Source organism: Stegostoma tigrinum, chromosome 19, assembly GCF_030684315.1.
Source record: "Stegostoma tigrinum isolate sSteTig4 chromosome 19, sSteTig4.hap1, whole genome shotgun sequence".
NCBI classification, from domain to species: domain Eukaryota; kingdom Metazoa; phylum Chordata; class Chondrichthyes; order Orectolobiformes; family Stegostomatidae; genus Stegostoma; species Stegostoma tigrinum.
In genome coordinates, this window is record NC_081372.1 from 56,645,113 (window position 1) to 56,662,135 (window position 17,023).

The window sequence follows — 17,023 nt, forward strand, 5'->3', positions numbered from 1 at the left end:
GTCAGTTTTTTTTGTATTCATTCATGGGATGAGGATGTCGCTGGCTGGGCAGCATTTACTGCCCATCCCTAATTGCCCAGAGGGCAGTTTAAATTCAACCGAATTGCAGTTGGCCTGGAGTCACATGTAGGCCAGACCAGGTAAGAATGGCAGTTTCCTTCTCCAAAAGGACACTAGTGAACCAATTGACAATGGATTCACAGTCATCATCAGACCCTCAATTCCAGATATTTTATTGAATTCAAATTCCACCATCTGCCCTGGTGGGATTTGAACCCAAGTCCCCAGAATGTCATCTGGATTAACAGTCCAGCGATAATGCCACTAGGCCAATGCTTCCCCTCAAATGAAGTATGCCTTTGAAAGAAATGTTCACAGTAAAATCAACTTCTTAGATTATACCTGAGGCTATAAAGATCATATATTCCAACCTAACTTGAAGTGTAGCATACAGCTACTTGTAGCTGAATAAGTTAATGTTAGCCGAGTGACAGATTGTACCTGTGAATGCCGGATTTGGAGATATCAGTGAGCCATAAGAAACACCTGTTGGATCTTCCAACCCACGTTACCTGCATCCTATTTACTTACGTTATGAGGGATAAGAATTGTTGCATCAGACAAGGATACTCTACAGGAGGCAAAACCCACATCACCTTTATAATCTTGAACATTTTTGTTAGGTCCTTGCGCCCCAGATGTTCAAAGGCAAGAAAATATAATCTTCAAAAAGCTGTCCTCATAACTTAATCCTTTGAGCCGGTATCATTCAGGAGCAGTGAAGATGGGGATGCTTTATTTTCACACCATCAAAATTGTAAACCTTATTCATTGATGGAGGATTCTTTCCTGTAAGCTGCATTGCGTTATGAATAATAACATCAAAATGGCAGCTGTCGGGTGCAAGTCAGTTGCTGAGAGATTCAAAAGATTTGAGCAACACATTAACTAGGATGAAGTTACAAGTAGGGAGGGGAGATTAGACATGAGGTAGTGATCGGACAACACTGTGAAAAAGAAGCAACAAATTAAATATGTAGAGGAAGCAATCAGATCTCCGACAATAGAAAGGATTGGGAGGCCCAGTGAAATGGTAAATGGGACTCAGTGAGCTAAATGGCCTGCTTTAACTCTAAATAATACATGCATTCTCGGTTTTAGTGTATATTCTTTCTGTCGCTGGTTTTGCTGGGTATATTTTTGCATGCTTGTGTGGAATTCGCTGGGCCAAGAATCCAGGGTCAGAGGCCAAAACCATGGTTGCAAACATGCATTAGCACCATTTAAAATAATTAGCAGTTAGAAAGGCTGATTACTGATTGAATAAATGATGAGGAACACACACTGAGTGCGTTCAGGTCCCTCTACCTTCCCTGTGTAGAGCCTGAGGTTTAAGCAGTTTGGATTGACACTCTGTTTCTCAGAAGGGGTGTGTGTGGGCGGCTGTGTGATTGCAGTGGTGGGGGGGGTGGATGCTGTGGAAAGATTCGACTCTCTCTGATACAATCGCCAAAACCACAAGAGGGAAATGTTCTTCAGCTGCATCAAATTGTGTGGCAAAGTACACCAGTGGTTGCTGTGGCCTGAACACAGTGGTGTGTGTGTGAGAGTCGTGACAGCCACGGACTAGCGCTAATAGAGCACGTGTGTGTGTGTGTGTGTGTGTGTGTGTGTGTGTGTATGTGTGTGTCTGTGTGTGTGTGTGTGTGTGTGTGTGTGTGTGTATGTGTGTGTGTATGTGTGTGTGTCTGTGTGTGTGTGTGTATCTGTGTGTATCTGTGTGTGTGTGTGTGTCTGTGTGTGTGTGTGTGTGTGTATCTGTGTGTATCTGTGTGTGTGTGTGTGTGTGTGTGTGTGTGTGTTGAGTGTATACCTGTGTATATGTGTGTCTGTCTGTGTGTATCTGCGTGTGCGTCTGTGTTTACCTGTGTGTGTGTATCTGTTTGTGTGTGTGTCTTTGTAACTGCATGTGTGTGTGTGTGTGTGTGTGTGTGTGTGTGTGTGTGTGTGTGTGTGTGTGTGTGTGTGTGTGTGTCTGCGTGTCTCTGTTCGGCCTGTGTGTGTAACTGTATGTGTCTATATATAAACAAATATGTGTATTTGTGTGTGTCTGTGTATATCTGTGTACATGTGTATTAATGTGTGTCTGTCCATGTCAATGTATGTACCTATCTCTGTTTATGTGTCTGTATCTACATTTGTCTCTGCCTCTCATCCTTTCACTGTCTCTCCAGGTCTAACTCTCCTGACCTCTCTCTCCATTGATCTATTGTTCTTTCCCCCTTTTAAGTTAACTCTCTCCCTGGCAGTGCAGTAGCAGTGCAGAATGCAGGCTCCTACCTGAGTCCAACGTGGGGGAAAGAGACAGACAGAGACCGTCCAACACAGAGGAAAGTGGGCCCAGTGTGGTAGTGCTGGAGGTCCCTGCATCTGTGGTGGCAACAGACATGGGGAGATCGAGCCCAGTGCAGGGGGAGATTGACCCCAGTGGGGTGGGGTGGGGGAGAGATCGAGCCCAGTGCAAGGGGTGGGCAGTGGGGGAATAAGCCCAGTGCAGGGGATGGTGGGGGGGAATAAGCCCAGTGTGGGGTGTGGGGGCATTGACCCCTGTGCAGGGGACGGAGACATTGAGCCGAGTGCGGGGTGGGGAGATCGAGACCGGTGTGGGGGAGGATGGGGGCATTGAGCCCAGTGCGGGGTGGGGAGATCGAGACTGGTGTGGGGGAGGATGGGGACATTGAGCCCAGTGTGGAGGGTTGGTGGGGGCTGGAATCAAGCCCAGTGCAGGGGTGGGGGTGAGATTGAGCCTGATGTGGGGTGGGGGAGAAATCGAGCCCAGTGCAGTGGGAGACCAAGCTCTTGTGGTGACTGCAAGCCCATCATGGTTAAGCACCTTTAACTGTTGAACTTTTAACTACATTTCCTTATTTTCCTACTTTGTACTCAAGATTTTGTACCGAGGTGTGTTTGCACCCAAATGGTGCCGGCAATAGCAGCTTTGGAAACTATTCAGTGTTCTCAAGTATCCCTGTACTTGAGTACACACGACAATAAAACCTAATTCTGAACTTAAAATCTTGTTACAGCATGTTTCTCAGGAACATACCAATACATTGCTCCACAGAGCAGTCCGAGCAATTATTAAATAAACGGAAGTCCCTGGAGACTGAGTATACAGATAAATAATAGGCTGGGTAGGCAGCATGCTCCCAATCATCAACTTCTGAATGGTTGAGCCCTTGACCCTCCCCATGAACTGTGTGGATCCAACACTCTGCAGGACCCCCAAAAGATATGCAAAAAATAAAGCTGAAACATTCGCAGCAATCTTCAGCCAGAGGTGCCGAGTGGATGATCCATCTCCAGTGGTCCCCAGCATTACAAACACCAGTCTTCAGTCAGTTCGATTCACTCCATGTGATATCAAATAAAAGGCTGAAGCCATGTTATACTGCAGATTTGTGGGCACATTAGTCCCCCATCTGTGATATTGAAGACTGATATTCCAGCACTTACAAGCCCCTAATTAATTTGTTCCAGTCCAGTTACAACGCTGGTATCTACCCGACGATGTGGAAAATTGCCCACGTATGTCCAGTACACAAAAAAACAGGACAAATCCAACCCAGCCAATTCCTGACCCATCAGTCTCCTCTCGATCATCAGGAAAATGATGGAAGGTGTCATCAACAGCGCGATCACACAGCACCTGCTCAGCAATAGCCTGCACAGCGACGCCCAGTTTGGGTTCTGCCAGGGCCACTCAGCTCCTGACCTCACTACAGCCTCAGTTCAAACATGGACAAAACAGCTGAATTCCAGAGGTGAGGTGAGATTGACAGCTCTTGATATCAAGGCTGCATTTGACCGAGTGTGGCATCAAGGAGCCCTGGCAAAACTGAGATCAACTGACATCAGGCATCAAATGCTCCTCTGGTCAAAGATAAAAGTAGCATTAAGGGTGGTGGTAATGGTTGTTGGAGGTTAATTACTTCAGCCACTGCACAATGCTTCAGGAATTTCTCAGGGTGATGTTGCAGGCCCAACCACCTTCAGCTCCTTTCATGAGATCAAAAGTGGGCATGTTTGCTGATGATTACAAAGTGGCCCAATAACATTTAAGATTCCAACGGTGCTTTTTCTAAATTCATTTGTGGGATGTAGGCGTTGCTGGCTGGGTCCAGCATTGCTTGACCATCCCTAGGTGCCCCTTGAGAAGGCGGGGGTGAGCTGCCTTTTTGAATCACTGCATTCCTCCAGCTGTGGGTTGACCCACAATGTCATTAGGGAGGGAATTCCAGGATTTTGACCCAGCGACAGAGAAGGAATGTTGATATATTTCCAAGTCAGGATGGTGAGTAGCCTGGAGGGGAACTTGCAGGGGCTGGTGTTCCCATATATCCAATGCCCTTGTCCTTCTCAATGGAAGTGGGTTGTGGGTTTGGAAGGTGCTGTTTGAGGATCTTTGGTGAATTTCTGCAGTGCATGTTGTAGATAGTACACACTGCAGCTACTGAGTGTCGGTGGTGGAGGGAGTGGATGCTTCTGGATGTTGTCAACTGAGCTGCTTTGTCCTGGATGGTGTCGAGCTTCTTGAGTGTTGTTGGGGCTGCACCCATCCAGGCAAGTGCGGAGTATTCCATCACACCCCTGACTTGTGCCTTGGTGATGTGAATAGGCTTTGGGGAGTCAGGAGGTGAGTTACTCACTGTAGTATTCCCAGCTTCTGGCCTGTCTTATAGCCACTGTGTTAATATGGTGTTTCGAGTTGTGTTTCTGGTCAAAAGTAACCCCCAGGATGTTGATAGTGGGGGATTCGGTGATGGTAACACCATGGGATGTCAAGGGACGGTGGTTAGATGGTTAGCCTGACATAGTCATACTTACAGAATCATAACTTACAGACAATGTCCCAGGCAACACCATCACTATCAAGGAGCCCTAGCAAAACTAGAATTAACAGGTAACGGGGACAAAATCTCCGATGATTGGAGTCATACCCGACACGTAGGAAGATGGTCGTGGTTGTTGGAGGTCAATCATCTCAGCTCCAGGACTTTTCTGCAGGAGTTCCTCAGGGTAGTGCCCTAGGCCCAACCATCTTCAGCTGCTTCATCAATGACCTTCCCTCCATGGTAAGGTCAGAAGTGGGAATGTTCACCAATGATGCACAATGTTCAGCACCATTCGTGACTCCTCAGATACTGAAGCAGTCCATGTTCACATGCAACAAGATCTGGACAATATCCAGGCTTGAGCTGACAGGTGGCAAGTGACATTCATGCCACACAAATGCCAGGCTATGACCATCACCAACAAGAGACAATCTAACCACTGTCCCTTGATATTCAACGGTATTTCCATCACTGAATCCCCCACTATCAACATCCTGGTTACCATTGACCAGAAACGCCACTGGACTCACCATATAAACACAGGGGCTACAAGAGCAGGCCAGAAGCTAAGAATGCTGCAGCAACTCACCTCCTGTCTCCTCAAAGCCTGTCCACCATCTACCTGCGTGAGTCATAGAGTCAGATAGTGGAGAAAAGGTCCATTTACCCATTCACCCTGTGCCAACATGGCGACCCCCAAAGATACACTGATCCCAATTTCCCGCACTTGTCCCATATGCTTGGATGGTATGGTATTTCAAGTGCTCATCTGTTTTTGAAAGATTGTAAGATTTCTGGCCTCCACTACCTTCTCAGGCAGTTTATTCCAGTGTAAGAAAGGTTCCAGTGAGTTCCCACTGAACCATGTATTTAGTGTAAATAGCCCGGAAATGTTTAGTTTGCATTGGGATGCTGTGCAGTCCCTGGTCGGTGTCCCAGTCTCCCAGGACCCGCCTCTTACAGTTGATCAGTTACTGCCTCATTCTCTTTAAGAAATGATTTCTTGACTCTATTTCATGGAATAGAATCCTTACAGTGTGGAAACAGGCCATTCGGCCCAACATATCCACACTGCCCCTTCGAGGAGCATCCAACCCAGACCCATTCTCCTAACCGCTACATTTCCCATGTCTAACCCACTTAACCTAAACAATCCCTGGGCACTACGGGCAATTTAGCGTGACCAATCCGCCTAGCCTGCAGACCTTTGGACTGGGAGGAAACCGGAGCACCCGCTGGAAACCCACACAGACACGGGGAGAATGTGCAAACTCCACACAGACAGTCACCCGAGGGTGGAATCGAACCTGGGTGCTGTGAGGCCGAAGTGCTAACCACTGGGCCACCGTGCTGCAACAACAATCTGTGGCAGAAAGGCCTACATTTTAATTATTGCCCGTGCGTAGTGATTATTTTCTAACTTGCTCTTTTATCATGATGATTTTAAGATTATCTTGCCTCACATCTGTTGACCATTGTAAATCATCAGTGGCTCAAACACCACACAGTCCACGTATTTCCCCAACACGATTCAACCAGTTCTTACTCATGGACCAGTTCCCAGCTTCACTTTCACACCTTCAAGTAATCAAGGGTAAATATTGTTTCTTAAAATTAATGGGCAGAAGACATTGAGCGAGGGCACATGGTATGCTGATATATATGCCTGCTCGATGCCAGCAACTTTTCTATTAGTGAATTTCCAGAAATATATAGATTTCAAACCATTAAGTTACCTCATAAAACACTGCAAGTTTATCATATACCAATCACCACATACCTCATCAGAACCCTTCAATTGATTGAGTACGCGCCCTTTCAAAACTGCATGGTTTTTTTTAGAGCACAGAAGGCCGTTCAATCCATCGTGTCCACACTGGCCCTCCCAAGGAGCAATTCACATCTTGCTGCTCCACCTCCTGCTCACCATATCCCCGCACCATTCATCCTCTACGTATGCTTGGAAAGCATAGAAAAGATTACAATGCAGAAGGTAATTGCTCTGCCCATCAAAACCACACTGACTGGAAAATGAGTCGCCGTGTCTCATTCCATCTTCCCCTGAATTGGTACATATCTCTGGAACTGATGGGACTTCAGTTGCTAAAGGAGACACCTTTCTCGCTGAGCAGAGGGTTTCTGCCTGTTCTGAACATTCCGGAATGTGACATTTATGCTGGAGAAAGGAACCACCTGGAATGTGGCAGCTGGAAAGCTGGGGAGATAGAGAGGTTCCTAATAACGGCTCTGTGCTGGGAGATTGAGACAGATAAGTTGTTAGTTGTCACTTAGAAAAGAAATATATGATGTTATAAAGTTTGTAATATATTACAGCTAGCATTAGTAATAACTTTAGCCCATACAGTCAGGACGTTTGCTTTGTTTTAACAATTACCTTTTGAAGAACAGCGTTCCCTTTTAATTTACTTCTTTGACAATAGATAGATTTGAAATTTCTTACAGGTCTCTGTCAGATCTGGAGACTGGTATTAGATATCTCTTGATCCTTATTTAATGGATCTCACTGGGCATTACTCATAACAGTGCTGACACAACAGTAGGAAGAGGCCAAATTTATAGAAAGCTGAGCATCTCCCCTGCCCCCTACCGCATCCCCAAACCAGCCTAGCTCATCCCCACCTCCCTAACCTGTTCTTCCTCTCACCTACCCCCTCCTCCCACCTCAAGCTGCACCTCCATCTCCTACCTACTAACCTCATCCCGTCCCCTTGACCTATCCCCGCCCTACCTCCCCACCTACACTCACCTCTACAGGTTCCATCCCCGCCTCTTTAACTTGTCTGTCTCCTCTCCACCTATCTTCTCCTCTATCCATCTTCTATCCGCCTCCCCCTCTCTCCCTATTTATTCCAGTTCCCTCTCCCTATCCTCCTTTTCTGATGAAGGGTCTAGGCCCGAAATGTCAGCATTTGTGCTCCTGAGATGCTGCCTGGCCTGCTGTGTTCATCCAGCTCCACACTTTGTTATCTCGGATTCTCCAGCATCTGCAGTTCCCGTTATCTCTCATCAGATACAGATTTTGATTTTGGGTGATACTGTCAATTAAGGTTACTGTGTCGGCAGCCAACATTCTATTGAAGTCAATGCAAATTTGGGGAGATATAGAAAGGACTGAAGACTTGCTGTTGTCCATTTTACACCGTCCACTGTTTAACACCGTCCACTGTTTAACACTGTCCACTATTTTACACTATTCACTAGTTTACACTCTCCACTAGTTTACACTGTCCACTATTTTACACTATCCACTATTTTACACTATTCACTAGTTTACACTGTCCACTATTTTACACTGTCCACTATTTTACAGTATTCACTATTTTACACTATTCACTATTTTACACTATCCACTATTTTACAGTATTCACTATTTTACACTGCCCACTAGTTTACACTGTCCACTATTTTACACTATTCACTAGTTTACACTGTCCACTATTTTACACTATCCACTATTTTACACTATTCACTATTTTACACAGTTCACTATTTTACAGTGTCCACTATTTTACAGTATTCACTATTTTACACTGTCCACTAGTTTACACTGTCTCCTATTTTACACTATTCACTATTTTACACTATTCACTAGTTTACACTGTCCACTATTTTACACTGTCCACTATTTTACACTATTCACTAGTTTACACTGCCCACTATTTTACAGTATTCACTATTTTACACTGTTCACTATTTTACACTGCCCACTATTTTACGCTATTCACTAGTTTACACTGTCCACTATTTTACACTATCCACTATTTTACAGTATTCACTATTTTACACTGCCCACTATTTTACAGTATTCACTATTTTACACAGTTCACTATTTTACAGTGTCCACTATTTTACAGTATTCACTATTTTACACTGTCCACTAGTTTACACTGCCCACTATTTTACAGTATTCACTATTTTACACTGCCCACTATTTTACACTATTCACTAGTTTACACTATCCACTATTTTACACTATCCACTATTTTACAGTATTCACTATTTTACACTGTCCACTATTTTACACTATCCACTGTTTTACAGTATTCACTATTTTAAACAGGTAATGGACAATAGCAAGTCAACAAATTTTCTACTCCCCCAGTTGCCCAATTTAATTTCCATTTGAAAGTCAGGATCTATCCCAAAGCATCCTGCTGCTGACTACATACCTTTGGCATCTATCCCTCGAAGGGCACATAGTATTAACACATCTTGCTAGGTCAATTATAGCTTAATTGACTTCTGATATATATTCTGGTCAACAAAAGATTCCAGTGGGGTTTCTCTTATACAGTGAGCCTGACTTTGAAAGTCAATGAGAAAGTATTTGCTTTGTAGTGATTGAGTTTCTCTCTATATATGGGGAAGTAATTGACTTCTGCCCATTTGAAGGCGGGCACATTATTCTTTGAGCGTTATGGCTCTTGAAATGTGTCATATTTACATATACTAGAAGATAGAGTTATAGAGCCGTACAGCACAGAAATGGACCCTTCGGTCCAACTCGTCCATGCTGACCAAATATTCTAAATTATTCTAGTTCCATTTGCCAGCTTTTGACCCCCATCCCTCTAAATCCTTCCTATTTGTTTAAAGTTTTTGAGAAGATTTGTAGCTGGGGCAGTGGATGAGATTGTAGACATGCTCGCGAAGCTCTGGGTTTGGTTATATCCTGCTAGGTAACATTGTCAGTGTGCCCACAGTGATGCATTGGTGTTCTGTCCTGTTTTTTATTTACATGCCTTGGTTTGCTGAGGTGGTTGGTATTACTTCTGGCTCTGTTTCTCGGTGGTATGCACACAGGGTCTAATTCAATGTGTTTGTTAATGGAGTTCCAGTTGGGATACCAGGCCTCCAGGAATTGCCTGATGTGTCTCTGTGTTGGCTTGTGTGATTAAGGATGTGTTGTCTCAGTTGAATTCCTGTCCCTCATTGCCCAGGTGTAGTGAGACAAGTGAGAATTAGGCGTATCTCTCAGTGGCTAGTTGGTGTTCGTGTATCCTTATTGTCAGTTTTCTTCCAGTTTAGCGTAGGTAGTGTTTCTCACAGTCCTTGTATGGTATTTTATATATTACCCCAGTTTTGCTAGTTTCGGGTATAGAATCCTTTAAGTTCATTGGTAGATGTCGTGGAGATATCCAAAAAGCACAATCTGCCATTATTTCCAAGACAGACCACAACAGGACGACACAACACAACCAGGTTCACTAATCACTCTAACATGCATTAAGGACATATCAGAGATCACCACAAGACTACTCAGACTCCTAGGTATCAGAGTAGCCCACAGATCAGCAACCACGCTGCATCAGCTACCCCAATACCAACCACCCCAGCAAACCGAGGCACATTAACACACTCAATCCTTATGGCCCTTAGGTTAATCACTGTCCAATTTCTGTTTGAAATCAACGTTTGCCATTGCCTTTATAACTCTCATGTGTAGAGAGATCTAGGCATTATTCTTCACTGGTGTAAAATGTTCTTCCTCACATTCCCCACATCTCCTGCCCAAAAGTGTAATATCTGCATCCCCTACGTTTTGCAACATCAGTGAACGTCACAGTTCTTAACTCTATAATGCTGTCTACAGTCGGTATCAACTTCACCGAATATTTCCAACATTGGAGAGAGAGAGAGAGTTTCTGGAAGCCAGAGGAACTGTGAAGAAGCCAAAGTACAGTTATAGAGTCATACAGTGCAGAAACAGACCCTTCGATCTAATCCATGCTGACCATAATCCCAAACTAAACTAGTCCCACCTGCCTGCTCTCCGTCCATATCCCTCCCACATTCCTAAATCATGTGCTTATCCAAATGTATTTTAAACATTGTAACAATTCCCGTATATCCACCACTTCCTCTGGAAGTTCATTCCACACATAAACCACTCCCTGTGTAAAAAAAAATGGCCCTTATGCCTTTTTAAAATCTTTCTCCTCCCTGCCAAAATATCTGCCCCCCTAGTCTTGAAAAACCCCATCCTAGGGAAAAGGCCTTTGCTATACCCTCCATGATTTTAGAAACTTCTTTCTGGTCACCCTTCAACCTCCTACACTCCAGTGAAAAAAGTCCCAGCCTATCCAATCTCTCCTCATAACTCAAACCCTCCAACTCCTTGCAACATCCTGATAAATCTCATCTGAACCTTCCCCAGCATTACAATTTCCATTCCTATAACAGGGCGACCAAAACTGGACACGGTGCTCCAGAAAAGGCCTCACTAACATTCTGTACAAATCCAAACTCCAACAGCCGTATGTTTGAGAATTGAAGGCGAGCATGATAAACATCTTCTTGGCCACCCTGACTGCATGTGATGCAAACTTCAAAGAATTATGTACACGAACCCTGAGGTCATGAAGGTAACTTTGGATTAGGATTGTATCATTTATACCTCATGATATTCTAATACACTTAATCTCAGCCAACTGAGGACTTTTTGAATCACTTATTTGAACTTTTGCATCATGGTCTAAAATCTTATCTGATAGGATACAGGTCAGATGGTAAACAGTCACTTCCATAGCACTCAGAGATAGTAAGAACTGCAGATGCTGGATTCAGAGACAACAAGGTGGAGGAACACAGGTGGCTAGGCAGTGTCAGAGGAGCAGGAACGTTGACATTTCAGGTCGGGACCCTTCTAAGAAATAGGGGAGGGGTAGGGGAGCTCAAAAATAAACAGAGAGGATGGGGCAGGGGAAGGTAGTAGTGAGGATTGGTCAGTGAGGTGGGAGAAGTGGATGGGTGGGAGAGAAGATGGACAGGTGTGTCAGGTCAAGGAAGCAGGAGGGAGTGAGGGTGCTGGGAAAGGTAGGTGGGATGGTGATAGGTTGAATGCAGATAGCGGGTAGTGGGGATTTGTTGGCAGGCAGGGTGGGATAGATCAGTGGGAAAGAAGATGGACAGGTTGCGTCAGGTCAAGGATGCAGGGATGAGAGGGAGGGTTAGACATGGGATGAGGCCGGGGGTGGGGAGATTTTAAAACTGGTAAAGTCCACATTGAGACCATCAGGCTGTAGGCTCCCGAGGTGGAATATGAGGCGTTGCTTCTCCAGTTTGCGGTCATTGTGACACTGGAGGAGGCCCAGGATGGACAGATCATCCAGGGAGTGGGAGGGGGAGATGAAACGGTTCACGACCGGAAGGTGTTGTTGTTTGTCACGATCAGAGCACAGGTGCTCTACTAAATGCCTCCGCTTGGTCTCGCCAATGGAGAGGAGGCCACACCGGGAGCAGCGGATACAGTAGACAAAGTTGGAGGATGCACAGGTGAACCTCTGTCTAATGTGGAAGGCTTGTTTGGTGCCTGGAAATGGGGGTGAGGGGGGAAGTGTAGGGGCAGGTGTAGCACTTCCTGTGGTTTCAGGGAAAAGTGCCAGTGGTTGGTGGGGTTAGTAGGGAGTGTGGAGCAGATGAGGGAGTACAGAAGGAACGGTCCCCACAAAAGGCAGATGGCGTGGGGAGGGAACCATCTCTTTGGTTGTGGGGTCAGGCTGTAGGTGGCGGAAGTGGCGAAGAATGATACAGAGGTTGGTGGGGTGATGTGTGAGGACAAGGGGGATTCTGTCATTATTTTTGTTGGGGCAAGTGTGAGGGCAGAGGTGCTGGAAATGCTAGAGATGCAGTTGAGGGCATTTTTGATCACTGGAAGGTGTACGCTGCGGTCGTTGAAGTAGGAGGATATTTGGGATGTCAGGGAATGCAACATTCCATCATCCCCACCTCCATGACCTGACACAACCTGTCCATCATACCTTGGAGTGCAGATTCCTAGTTCCTTGAAAGTGGAGGTAGACAGGATAATGAAGGAGGTGTTTGGTATACTTGGCTTTATTGGTCAGCGCATTGAGTAGAAGAGTTGGGAGGTCATTTTGTGGCTGTACAGGACATTGGTTAGGCCACTTTTGGAACACTGCGATTAATGCTGGTCTCCTTGTTATAGAAAAGCTGTTGTGAAACTTGAAAGGGTTCAGACAAGATTTACAAGGATGTTGCCAGTGTTGGACGGTTTGAGCTGCAGGGAGGGGCTATTTTCCCTGGAGCATCGGAGGCTGAGGGGTGACCTTATAGAGGTTTATAAAATCTTGACGGGCAGGGGTAGGGTGAATAAACAAGGTCTTTTTCCTGGGATAAGATAGTCCAAGACTAGAGGGACAAGGTCAGTGTGGAATGATTTAAAAGGGATCTAAGGGGCAACTTTTTCACACAGAGGGTGGTGCATGTATGGAATGATCTGCCAGAGGAAGTGGTGGAGGCTGGTACAGTGACAGCATTTAAAAGGCATCTGGATGGGTATATGAATAGGAAGGTTTAGAGGAATATGGGCCAAATGCTGGCAAATGGGACTAGAAAAGTTTAGGATATCTGGTCAGCCTGGACACGTTGGATCGAAGGCTCTGTTTCTGTGCTGTACAGCTCGATGAGTCTATGTTTCTATAACTCTATGCCATGACCTCCTGTTCCAACCGTACGTTTCATGTCAGACCCTCCCACAATATCTTCACTTTCAGCCAACCCCGGTCCTCAAGCTCTGCACTTTTATTCAACTAAATGGACCAGAAACCAAGTCGGGGACGAGAGTTTCTTCAGACAACCCCTGCCGTGTGTCACGAGGGATCTCCTAATGATCAACATAGTTTTTAGACAAATACATTACCCAATAAAATGCTAAAAGTTCATTTGTATATCAAGTCTGAGTTTTTAAATACAGAATGAAATTGTTATGCTTTAAAACTGATTCAGGAGAGATTTCCAAACTAAATATATACAACCAAAAGCAGTGATTAAGTAAATAAAAATCTCTATAAACAATCTCTGTTTTCTTTACTGAACCTCAATGAATAAAAAAAAACATGAGCAGCTGTTGTTATTCTTACTGCTGACTCTCTCATGATACCAGCTGCTTGCCTTCACATGTTCTTTAAACACAATTGTCGTACATTTATACAAATGTCTCACTTGCTTGAAATGCAAGCTTTGGGAATTCAAACTTTGGTTTTTTTCAAAGGCTTCTTGCAAAAAGCAATAGAAATGCTTGAAATCTCTCACAGGGCGTCGAGATGGAACCTTTAACCCTTCACCTCCTTCTGTTGCAGCAACTTCAGGAAATTTGGCAAAAACGCACATGCTCAGAATTCAAGCTGTGATTAGAAGACCTTTCTTGCAAGATGAAGCAAGACCTAGAGAATGTTCAAACTTGGATAGTCCCTTCTTCACTGTCACTGTGTCAATATCCCAGAATACCCTCCCTAAGGGCATTATGGGGTGTATCTACAGCGCATGGACTGCAACGGTTCAAGAAGGCAGCTCACCACCACCTTCTCAATAAATGCTGGCCGGCCAGCGATGCCCACATCCCACAAATGAATTTTCCAAAAAAGTGGCAAGTAACATTTGCATCACACAAGTGCCAGGCAATGCCCATCAACAAGATAGAATTTGACCTCCCCTTGACATTGGATGGTGTCATCGTCAATGAATCCCCCACTATCAACATCCTGAGTGTTACCATTGGCCAGAAACTGAAGTTGTACTAGCCATGTAAACACAAAGGCTGCAAAAGCAGGTCGGAGACTGGGGACTTTGCATCCAGTAATTCACCTCCTGACTCCACAAAGCCTGCCTACCATCTACAAGTCACAAGGCAGGAGTGTGATGGACAACTCGCCACTTCTTTGGTGCAGCTCCAACAACACTCAGGAAACACAATTTGACCCTGCTTGCTTGACACTACATAGCCCACCTTAAACCTTCATGCTGTTCACCATTGAAACACTGCAGCAACAGAATGAACCATCTGCAACTGGCAACAGGGCAGCTGCCGCTTCCAGACTGTGACCACTGCCACACTGAAAGACAAGGCTAACTGGCTGCATCCTGCAAACGCCCCTCCAAACCACAATCCAACCACACTTCTTTCATTGCTTCCAGGTCAAAAACCTGGAAGTACCTCCTCAGCAGCACTGTAGCACTTCATACACACTGTGGGCAGCAGAGTAGAGGAGGACAGCTCCCGACCACAGTCCACGGATCAATTTGTGATGGACATCACATGTTGGATCACGTGGTGCCACAGAAACCAGATGAGAAAACATGAGACAAGAACCTATATTTATCCACACTGCCCATCACTCACCCAAAGCTGCCCATCACTTAACCAACATTGTCCATCACTTACCCAACACTCCCCATCACTTACCCAACACTGTTCATCACTTACCCAACACTGACCATCACTTACCCAACACTGCCCATCACTTACCCACGCTGACCATAACTTAAACAACACCGCCATCACTTACACAATAGAGCCCATCACTTACCCACACTGACCATCATGACACAACAATGCCCACCACTTACCCAACACTGTCCGTCACTTACCCAATCTGCCCATCACTTAACCACACTGCCCATCACTTACCCACACTGCCCATCACTGACCCACGCTGACCATCACTGACCCACACTTGCCCATCACTTACCCAACACTGCCGATGACTTATTCAATACTGCCCATCACTGACCCAACACTGACCAACACTACCCAACACTGCCCACCATGACCCAAAACTGCCATCACATAGCCAACACGCCCATCACGTACCCAACACTGTCCATAACTTACCCAAAATTGCCAACTACTACCCAACACTTGTCCATCACTAACCCAAAACTACCCATCACTAACCCAACACTGTCCATCACTTACCCAACACTGCCCATCACTTACCCACACTGCCCATCACATACCCAGCACTGCCCATGACTACCCAACACTGTCCATCAAATATCCAACACTGCCCATCACTTACGCAACACTGCACATCACTACCCAACACTGTCCATCACTTTCCCAACACTGCCCATCACTACCCAACACTTGCCCATCACTTACCCAACACTGCCCACCACTAACCAACACTGCCTAACGCTACCCAAAACTGCCCATCACTTACCCAACACTGTCCATCACTACCCAATACTGCCCATCACTACCAACACTGTCCATCACATACTCAGAATTGCCGATTACTACCCAACAGTGCCCGTCACAACCAAACACAGCCCATCACTGACCCAACACTGCCAATCACTTACCCAACACTGTCCATCACTTACCCAAAACTGCCCATCACTTACCCAACACTGTACATCACTTACCCAACATTGTCCATCACTTACCCAACACTGCCCATCACTTACTCAACACTGCCCATCACATACCCACATTGACCATAACTTACCCAACACTGCCCACCACTAACCAACACTGCCTAACGCTACCCAAAACTGCCCATCACTTACCCAACACTGTCCATCACTACCCAATACTGCCCATCGCTACCAACACTGTCCATCACATACTCAGAATTGCCGATTACTACCCAACAGTGCCCATCACAACCAAACACAGCCCATCACTGACCCAACACTGCCAATCACTTACCCAACACTGTCCATCACTTACCCAAAACTGCACATCACTTACCCAACACTGAACATCACTTACCCAACATTGTCCATCACGTACCCAACACTGCCCATCACTTACCCAACACTGCACATCACTTTCCCAACACTGCCCATCACATACCCACATTGACCATAACTTACCCAACACTGCCCACCACTAACCAACACTGCCTAACGCTACCCAAAACTGCCCATCACTTACCCAACACTGTCCATCACTTACCCAAAACTGCTCTTCACTTACCCAACACTGCCCATCACTTACCCAAAACTGCTCATCACTGACCCAAAACTGACCATCACTTACCCAACACTGCCCATCACTACCCAATACTGCCCATCACTACCAACACTGCCCATCACATACCCAAAATTGCCGATCACTACCCAACAGTGACCGTCACAACCAAACACAGCCCATCACTGACCCAACACTGCCCATCACTTACCCAACACTGTCCATTACTACCCAATACTGCCCATCACTACCAACACTGTCCATCACAGACTCAGAATTGCCGATTACTACCCAACAGTGCCCGTCACAACCAATCACAGCCCAACACTGACCCAACACTGCCAATCACTTACCCAACACTGTCCATCACTTACCCAAAACTGCCCAT